The sequence below is a fragment of the Bos grunniens genome, chromosome 22 (assembly GCF_055505025.1).
Source record: "Bos grunniens cultivar Pamir isolate PY7600 chromosome 22, Bosgru_T2T1.0, whole genome shotgun sequence".
NCBI lineage: Eukaryota > Metazoa > Chordata > Mammalia > Artiodactyla > Bovidae > Bos > Bos grunniens.
Genome location: NC_141186.1, coordinates 17,309,156 through 17,319,021, shown reverse-complemented (window position 1 = coordinate 17,319,021; position 9,866 = coordinate 17,309,156). Strand labels below are relative to the sequence as shown.

General features: G+C 41.9%; 1 non-coding gene across 1 annotated transcript; it reads right to left on the bottom strand.

Annotated features, from left to right (window-relative positions):
• Nucleotides 1–9,164: 9,164 nt before the first annotated feature.
• On the bottom strand, nucleotides 9,165–9,271 carry LOC147348169 (U6 spliceosomal RNA). Its single transcript, XR_015152017.1, has one exon. It is a non-coding gene; the product is annotated as a U6 spliceosomal RNA (small nuclear RNA).
• Nucleotides 9,272–9,866: the final 595 nt, after the last annotated feature.

The following is a 9,866-nucleotide window of genomic DNA, read 5'->3' as shown; positions in this document are numbered from 1 at the left end:
GCCATGAGTCAATATATGGATTTTGATCCGGGTGTCCTGGGTCTCCTGTGACTACTGTAGAGACTGCTTCCACTATTTGTAAGTTCATGGTGTTCTCTGGTGGCCATCCTACTCCCACAGGGGGCCATTCGACCTCACAGAGTATGTGGAGGCAGTTAGGCGTCATCTTCACCCCATAGTCTCCTCCAAATCCCTTCTTTAAAATTTTAATCATGCACTCCAATACAGTTGCCTTAGATTCACTTCCCCCCATCTTGCTTACCTTCTCAGACCTTCTACTTTTCCTTTTCATTCTATGAAGTTCTCAGTACCCTATGTACTTCTGATATTTCCACTCAATGAAACATTTAAATTGCCATTCTGCCTCCTTCCTAATTGGGGTGAGAAGAGCCTTACCTGCTAGATCCCAGAGGGAGAAGGGGGATCGGCGTGTCTTCACCTGCTGGTCAGCACAGCCAAACTAGAACACCACATGGTCCAAGACTGTTTCTCCCTTAACTTTTAAAGTCCGTTATGCCTTGGTGGGCTTGATCAGGTGCGGATGAAAACACAGATGGGTTAAATATCCCACGTCATAGGCCATCTCCAGAAAAGCCAATTCGTACTCACTTATGTATTCCCCTCCTTCTAGCCTGACAATTCCAAGGGGGTGAAGAATTTCACAGCAGATGGGACACGTCCTGGGGGAGGGTAGAATATGAGCACACAAGGACCAAGTTTCTTCTCCTAAAAATCCCCTGGCAATTGCTTAGTAATAATTTTCCCCAAAACTGCATGGACACCACCTCCTAAATGACCTTCACAAATTTCCTTCCTAAGCCCTAACACGCTCGTCGACCCGTGTACCAAGCAATCGCTGCCACCTGTCTATTCTAGGCCCCTGTGGGTCCATGTCCCTTCTAGTCCCTCCCAGGGGGGTGATCAGGCCCCCTCTTTCACCCTGCCAGGTGGGTTCCTCCTCACCTGAGCGCTCAGTTCCCTTGCTGCCGTTCACTACCTGCCAAAGCAAAGAAACCAGGGGTTGAAAGGCTGAATTCTTCCAGAGGGGCGAGGCGCCTTCCCCCCTCTAGGAGATTCAAGCCACAAAGCCTCGGGGTGGCCTCAACTGAGACCTGTCTCCTAAAAGTGAGGAGTTTCCCGGCCAGTGCACCAATTGTAGCCACGCGTTCCAGGAAACAAACTCACTCAGAAGGATGATGCAGATAGTGAAGTGCAGTTTATTACATCGGCGGGCCCAAGACAGTCTCCTCTTAGCCAAGGACCCTGACTAGTTTTTGTGAACACCTTATATACCCTAAGTGTACATCTTCAAACCCACCTCCACAAATCCTCTGAAACTAGTCTGATCAAAGGAAAAGAAAGATACAAAGTTAAGCCATGATTCATATGCCTTAAACCCATGATTCGTATGCCTTAAGCCTAGGTAGTTAACAGTGGACAATTATCAATAGGCCTGTGGTCATACCCCAATAAGCATAATAGAATTTATGATTCTATTTGGTTACACAGATAATTAGTGTATTCTTTTAGGCGATGGAGAGTCTAGATACGAGCCCTGGGGCTCTTCCATGGGTAGGGGGGCGGGCGGGTCTGGTTTTCCAGTTGGTATTTCGTTTACTACCGCACAATTGCACTCATGTCACACGCTAGTAAAGTAATGCTCAAAATTCTCCAAGCCAGGCTTCAGCAATATGTGAACCGTGAACTTCCTGATGTTCAAGCTGGTTTTAGAAAAGGCAGAGGAACCAGAGATCAAATTGCCAACATCCGCTGGATCATCGAAAAAGCAAGCAAGTTCCAGAAAAACATCTATTTCTGCTTTATTGACTATGCCAAAGCCTTTGACTGTGTGGATCACAATAAACTGTGGAAAATTCTTCAAGAAATGGGAATACCAGACCACCTGATCTGCCTCTTGAGAAATTTGTATGCAGGTCAGGAAGCAACAGTTAGAACTGGACATGGAACAACAGACTGGTTCCAAATAGGAAAAGGAGTTCGTCAAGGCTGTATATTGTCACCCTGTTATTTAACTTATATGCAGAGTACATCATGAGAAACGCTGGACTGGAAGAAGCACAAGCTGGAATCAAGATTTCCCGGAGAAATATCAATAACCTCAGATATGCAGATGACGCCACCCTTATGGCAGAAAGTGAAGAGGAACTCAAAAGCCTCTTGATGAAAGTGAAAGTAGAGAGTGAAAAAGTTGGCTTGAAGCTCAACATTCAGAAAATGAAGATCATGGCATCCGGTCCCACCACTTCATGGGAAATAGATGGGGAAACAGTGGAAACAGTGTCAGACTTTATTTTGGGGGGCTCCAAAATCACTGCAGATGGTGACTGCAGCCATGAAATTAAAAGACGCTTACTCCTTGGAAGGAAAGTTATGACCCACCTAGATAGCATATTGAAAAGCAGAGACATTACTTTGCCAACAAAGGTTCGTCTAGTCAAGGCTATGGTTTTTCCTGTGGTCATGTATGAATGTGAGAGTTGGACTGTGAAGAAGGCTGAGCGCCGAAGAATTGATGCTTTTGAACTGTGGTGTTGGAGAAGACTCTTGAGAGTCCCTTGGACTGCAAGGAGATCCAACCAGTCCATTCTGAAGGAGATCAGCCCTGGGATTTCTTTGGAAGGAATGATGCTAAAGCTGAAACTCCAATACTTTGGCCACCTCATGCGAAGAGTTAGAGTTGACTCATTGGAAAAGACTCTGATGCTGGGAGGGATTGGGGGGCAGGAGGAGAAGGGGACGACAGAGGATGAGATGGCTGGATGTCATCACTGACTCGATGGACATGAGTCTGAGTGAACTCTGGGAGTTGGTGAGGGACAGGGATCCTGGCGTGCTGCGATTCATGGGGTCACAAAGAGTCGGACACGACTGAGCAACTGATCTGATCTGATGTCGTTTCCATAGATACTGGGCATATAGCTCAAAGTCCACAGTCCAGCCCAAGATGGAGTCCTGCTTTCAAGATGGAGCCTGTTCTGTCTGTTTCCTCCTTCACTCCCACATTTAACCTTGAAGGATGATCCCTGTCTCGGCCCCTCCCAGGGTTGGTGGGACTCTAAGGGGTTTTCTGGTAAACTGCTACCAGTTAGTTCCTTTAAAAGCCAAAGGGAAACTAAATTTGAAATGAATGGAAAACCATGTCAGATTTTTGTAGATACCTGGAATGCACTCTCTAAACTTCACTTGCTCTGGAGCCTGAAGATGGGCTGCTGGGAAAACTGGCAGAAACCTGAGAAAGGTGAAGATCAGTGTCAGCTTCCCTGGATCTCCATAGTGCCTAGTTGAGGGAGGAAGGCACAATGCTCTTGTGAATTGGTTTTGGGGTACCAGTTGGTTATAAATCCTTTCTTAGGGACAGTTATTGTTTTCTTGTCTGTTTAGTTTTGTGTCCTTAGATCTTGGTTCAGGTTTCTGCCTGCCTGGGGCATGCAGGTAGTCATCACTCTCATTTGCAGGTTGGGGGCCCCAAAACTAGGCTGGACCGAAAAATGTGGGTCAGATATGGTCCTACTGACTGTTGCCAAGGTGCTTGAAAAATGTCACCTGCCATATGAATAAACAAAGGATGTTTGTTGTTCAGTCACTAAGTCATGTCCGACTCTTTGTGACCCCATGGACTGCAGCACACCAGGCCTCCCTGTCCTTCTCTACCTCCCATCCAACAATCTCATCCTCTGTCTTCCCCTTCTGTTCCTGCCTTCAATTTTGCCTAGTATCAGGGTCTTTTCCAGTGAGTCAGTTCTTCGCATCAGGTGGCCAAAGTATTGGAGTTTCAGCTTCAGCATCAGTCCTTCCAATGAATATTCAGGACTGATTCCCTTTAGTATGGACTGGTTTGATCTCCTTGCTGTCCAAGGGACTCTCAAGAATCTTTTCCAACGCCACAGTGCAAAAGCATCAATTCTTCTGCATTCAGCTTTCTTTATAGTCCAACTCTCACATCCATACACGACTACTGGAAAAACCATAGCCCTGACTAAATGGACCTTTGTTGGCAAAATGATGTCTCTGTTTTTGAATATGGTGTCTAGGTTTGTCATAGCTTTTCTTCCAAGGAGAAAGCACCTTTTAATTTCATGGCTGCAGTCACCATCCACAGTGATTTTGGAGCCCTTTCTCTTTTTCTTGGGTTCCAAAGGATGTAGCTGCCATCAAGCCAGCAGCCAACGCAGCCACCCCCGACTGTGTACTCTGAAGTGAGTCAGGATGGAGAAAAGTAGCATACTGGCCCTGCATAGTTAAGGTGCCAATCAGAGGAATGATTTCAATGAACCCACACTCTTGTATCTTCCCATGTATAGAAAAGCACTAAATTCATTAACTTGAGATGTATGGCTTTAATTAACAGATGTTCTGACTACCTGGTTTTTGTTACAAAATTCCTATGTATCCTGGCTCCTCCCTTACCTCTTTGGAGCAGCCCCTCACAGCTAAGAGGCTATTTTTCAGACTTAAGTCCTCAGAAAGTCAACTGAATAAATAATAATTCTCAACTTTTAGGTTGTGCAACTTTTCAGTCAACACCAGCTCTCAAGGGGATTATCTAAGTCTTTGGCTACCTTTGGGAGTGGCTGTGGATCTTGGGAGAGGTAGTGTCTTTTGCACTCTACAGGCATGCCTCTTGCATCCATGGTGTTGTTCAACACTTCCAGGAATACTTACTCTTTTTCCCAAATGAAGCCTAACAAGATATTTGAAAGGATTTTTTTTTTTTTTTAAGTAGCTGTAGAGTTGGACTGTGAAGAAAGCTGAGCGCTGAAGAATTGATGCTTTTGAACTGTGGTGTTGGAGAAGACTCTTGAGAGTCCCTTGGACTGCAAGGAGATCCAACCAGTCCATTCTGAAGGAGATCAGCCCTGGGATTTCTTTGGAGGGAATGATGCTAAAGCTGAAACTCCAGTATTTTGGCCACCTCATGCGAAGAGTTGACTCACTGGAAAAGACTCTGATGCTGGGAGGGATTGGGGGCAGGAGGAGAAGAGGACGACAGAGGATGAGATGGCTGAATGGCATCACTGACTTGATGGACGTGAGTCTGAGTGAACTCCGGGAGTTGGTGATAGACAGGGAGGCCTGGCGTGCTGCGATTCATGGGGTCGCAAAGAGTCGGACACGACTGAGCAACTGAACTGAACTGATGGTTAAAAGTTGGCCAGATTGGAAGCTCATATGTAGAGTTGGTTAGGAACTTCTTTTTAGGCCCTCTCCCCTAAGGAAACCATGTATCCAGTGGGGAGGAGGGGGGAATTCCAAAAACAGCTCTAAATTTAGAACATAGGAATCTCTTGATTATTTGAACATCTTATCCCTGATACAAGAAGCAAATAAAGTAGTTGGGTGGGTGGGTGAGACTGTGATGTCATTCAGGTTGCAACTCAAGTCTTGGAGGAATTGAAGACAATTGTCCTTTATTTTCAGAGAAGGCGATGGCACCCCACTCCAGTACTCTTGCCTGGAAAATCCCATGGACAGAGGAGCCTGGTGGGCTGCAGTCCATGGGGTCACTAAAAGTCAGACACGACTGAGCAACTTCACTTTCACTTTTCACTTTCGAGCATTGGAGAAGGCAATGGCAACCCACTCCAGTATTCTTGCCTGGAGAATACCAGGGACGGGGGAGCCTGGTGGGCTGCCGTCTATGGGGTCGTACAGAGTCGGACACGACTGAAGCCACTTAACAGCAGCAGCAGCATCAGTCCTTTATATTGCTTCCCCGGTGCTGCTAGTGGTAAAGAACCTGCCTGCAATGCAGAAGACATAATGAGACATGAGTTCAATCCTGGGTTGGGAAGATCCCCTGGAGGAGGGCCTAGCAACCCACTCCAGTATTCTTGCTTAGAGCATCCCATGGACAGAGGAGCTTGGTGGATCACAAAGAGTCAGACACAACTGAAGCAACTTAGCACGCACATCATTTATTTAGAACAAGAACAAAAAACCTTACCCATCCTTTTTAACCAATCCCCAAACCTGCCCTATTCATTGGAGGAACTTACATTCTTTTTCCCTGTCTTTGAGACTTAAATGTTGTAACTGCTCTTCTCTAGGTAATTAAATTTGTAAATTTACCAATCCACAAAATACTGGTGTAACAGATTGCTTGAAATGCAAACTTCAAGGAGGCAATTCTTATCAGAAAGAGAAAAAAAGGGAAAGGCTATTTGGAAGCTACTGCTGCTACTGCTGCTAAGTCACTTCAGTCGTGTCTGACTCTGTGCGACCCCATAGACGGCAGCCCACCAGGCTCCCCTGTCCCTGGGATTCTCCAGGCAAGAACACTGGAGTGGGTTGCCATTTCCTTCTCCAATGCATGAAAGTGAAAAGTGAAAGTGAAGTCGCTCAGTCGTGTCCGACTTTTAGCGACCCCAAGGACTGCAGCCCACCAGGCTCCTCCTTCCATGGGATTTTCCAGGCAAGCGTACTGGAGTGGGGTGCCATTGCCTTCTCCTAGACAAACGAAAAGTCTTGAGAGTTTTTCTCATAAATACTGCTAAAAAATTTAAGGCATCTCAACAGGTCAGCTTATTTCATCTGTTAGAAACATAATTTGAATCTGCAACTGTTTCATGGCTAAAATTTTAAATAGAAGTTTGCTCCTGTTCTGTATGTATATATTTATATGTGTATTACAGATGTGTGATAATTTTTCTACCTTCCGATGGTATTTACAAAATTTGTTTGTAAAGATTTCTATTAAAAAAAAAAAGATTTCTTTTTAATTGGGGCTTCCTTTGTGGCTCAGATGGTAATCAATCTACAATGCAGGAGACCTGGGTTCGCTCCCTGGGTTAGGAAGATCCCCTGGAGAAGGGAATGGCAACCCACTCCAGTATTCTTGCCTGGGGAATTCCATGGACAGGCCCCAGTATATGGAGTTGCAAAGAATAGAACACAACTGAGTGACTTTCACTTCACTTCACTTCTATTTAATTGTCTTAAAGAAATTAAATATTTATATAAATCAAATATATTCTCAGAAATATAGAAACTAATTCAAATATTTCTGAAGGTCACATGATCTAGGGTAATCCTGATGGGGGAAGCTAGTTTAAATTTGCTGGTTTATTTAAAACAGGCATGTATTTAGAGTTATTCGCAATAAATACAACTCAGACATACAACTTTTATTCCACATAGGATTACTAAAAGTCAAATAAGTGCCTGTCACCTGTTAAAGATTTTGTTAGCCAAAAAGATAACCAAAGATGATGGTCAGTTTAATGTTTCACAAAATTTTTGTGAATAATCCAAATATAATTGTTAAAAACAAGAAAATTAAATAGATGTAAGTAAAAGTTTACAAACGAACTTTTTCTTTTCTCTTTTTTTCTTTTTTAACTGTGCAGCTCCACTTACAGGATTTAGTTTCCCAACCAAGGACTGAACCCCAGCCAGGGCAATGAAAGAGTCCTAACCACTGGACTGCCAGGGAATTCCCTACAAATGAACTTTCGACAATAATTATGCTTTATGGTAGGTCTGGCATCTTTGGTGGTTCAATGGTAAAGAATCTTCCAGCCATTGCAGGAGATGTGGGTTTGATCCCTGGGTATGAAAGAGTCCCTGAAGAAGGAAATGGCAACCCACTCCAGTATTCTTGCTTGGGAAGTCCCATGGACAGAGTAGCCTGGAAGGCTATAGTCCATAAGGTCACAAAAAAGTCGGACACGACTTAGCAACTAAACAACAATGGTATGTCTACCTAAAAATAGTTTCCAAAATCTTTTTTGACAACTTGAAACCCTGAAATTATACTGAGATAAGTTAAATGATAGATATTCACTGAATATCTAGATCATTTCCAAATATGATAAAATACTGAAACATTAACTTCTGGGCATAGGTTTATCCACTTTGGCTTCCTTTACAGAGGAACTAAAGATACTTGGTTCTGCTAATAAATGTATTTTGTGCCACAGTGAAAAATTTACTATGAGGAAGAATAAACTTCCAGAAATTGTGAAATGTATTTATAAGTTTACCAGTCCACAAAATACTAATGTAACAGATTGCTTACTTCTTAGTTTTCAATAGGAATTAAGAATGCTAAAACATATGCGTAATTAAAATTACTGGAAATAATATAAGGAACATCTTTATAAAAGAAAAGTAGTATGTGTTTATGGGTGAGGAAAGATACCTTTTAAATAATCTGCCTGGAAAGCAAAGACTTTGTGTCTTACCAAAATAATTTACTGTACTTCATGTTATGTTTATCTTAAGGAAATGCTCAATATTTTTTTTTCAATGAAAAATTTTATTTAGCTCAAATAAAATCAGACATGGAGCCCATTGCTTATTGAACTAAACCAGCACTGTCTTATCAGCTACAAGAGGGTTTTTTCACTTGATTTTTATTTTTCCAATTTGCCTGAAAATCCAATGAAGTTATCAAAATAAAAAGTAACTTCTCTTTATCAAACAGCAAAAAATTCATTATTCTATTCTATAACGTAACTGGAACTTAATACCACCCACCTCTCTTTTGCCAACTGTACAAAATTTTTAACTTATTGTCAAATGCTGTTTTATTTATTGGAGAAGGCAGTGGCACCCCACTCCAGTACTCTTGCCTGGAAAATCCCATGGACGGAGGAGCCTGGTAGGCTGCAGCCATGGGGTCGCTAAACTTTCACTTTTCACTTTCATGCATCAGAGAAGGAAAAGGCAACCCACTCCAGTGTTCTTGCCTGGCGAATCCCAGGGACGGGGGAGCCTGATGGGCTGCCGTCTATGGGGTCGCACAGAGTTGGACATGACTGAAGTGACTTAGCAGTTTTATTTATAATGTGTACTTAGATTACAACATTTTAGTCACTAGAGTTATCATACTTATATTTGACAATTTTTAACAACAGCACTGCAAAATTATTAAAGAATGATAGGCACTAGAGGCCAATTATTTTAGACTATGCTTTTGATGAAGAGAAAGAAGAACTCTAAAATTATATGTAATGCCAAAAAATAAACACTTTCGATATGTTGAGGTTTTCAAGATTATTAGCAGGTTTATTTTTTCTCAAAAGCCTAGTCATATTTTTTTTAATAAATCTTTTTTTTTTCAGGCTGCTTGCCACTCTATTTTTTAATTGAAGGACAATTGCTTTACAGAATTTTGTTGTTTTCTGTCAAACATCAACAAGAAAAGTATGGAATGCTTCACGAATTTGCATATCATCCTTGCACAGGGGCCATGCTAATCTTCTCTGTATCGTTCTAATTTTAGTATATGTGCTGCTAAGGCGCGCACAAAAGCCTAGTCATATTTTTTAAGACAGTTAATCTGCAAATAAAAAACCCTGAATCTTAAAAGACTAAGGATTTAGGGTTTTTACAACTCTGTAACTTTCTGTGCTTGCCTTCAAAGTCTTTACATGTTACTTTGGTTAAATAAATATTTTCAACAAACTTACCCAAAATCAAATTCTAAATTAATTTTTTTTTTTACCTGGAACCAACTCTAGGATTTTCCAAAGGACCCCTAGAATATTTATTCTCTGTCCGTGTAAAAAGAAAAATGTTAAGCTAATTAGACTTATTTGATATTTTAAATTACAAAGGAAACACTGCCAAGTGATATTTAGCTTATCTTTGTAGGAGTACATTATTAGCCTAAGTGTTCCAGGAATTATAAACTTTCTATAAATCTGATATGCCTTCTATAAAGTTATCAGCCATAATTCTAGTTATTATCTTAAAAATATTGGGTGTCACAGAAATAATCAAATTTCTTTGTTGATTCCACTGTAATGAACTCTCATCAGATCTTCAGTTGTGGGCATTTTACAGTCCTTTGTCATTTACTTTTTTACTTTGTTGCTTTTGCAAAGATGAGATTCCTGGAA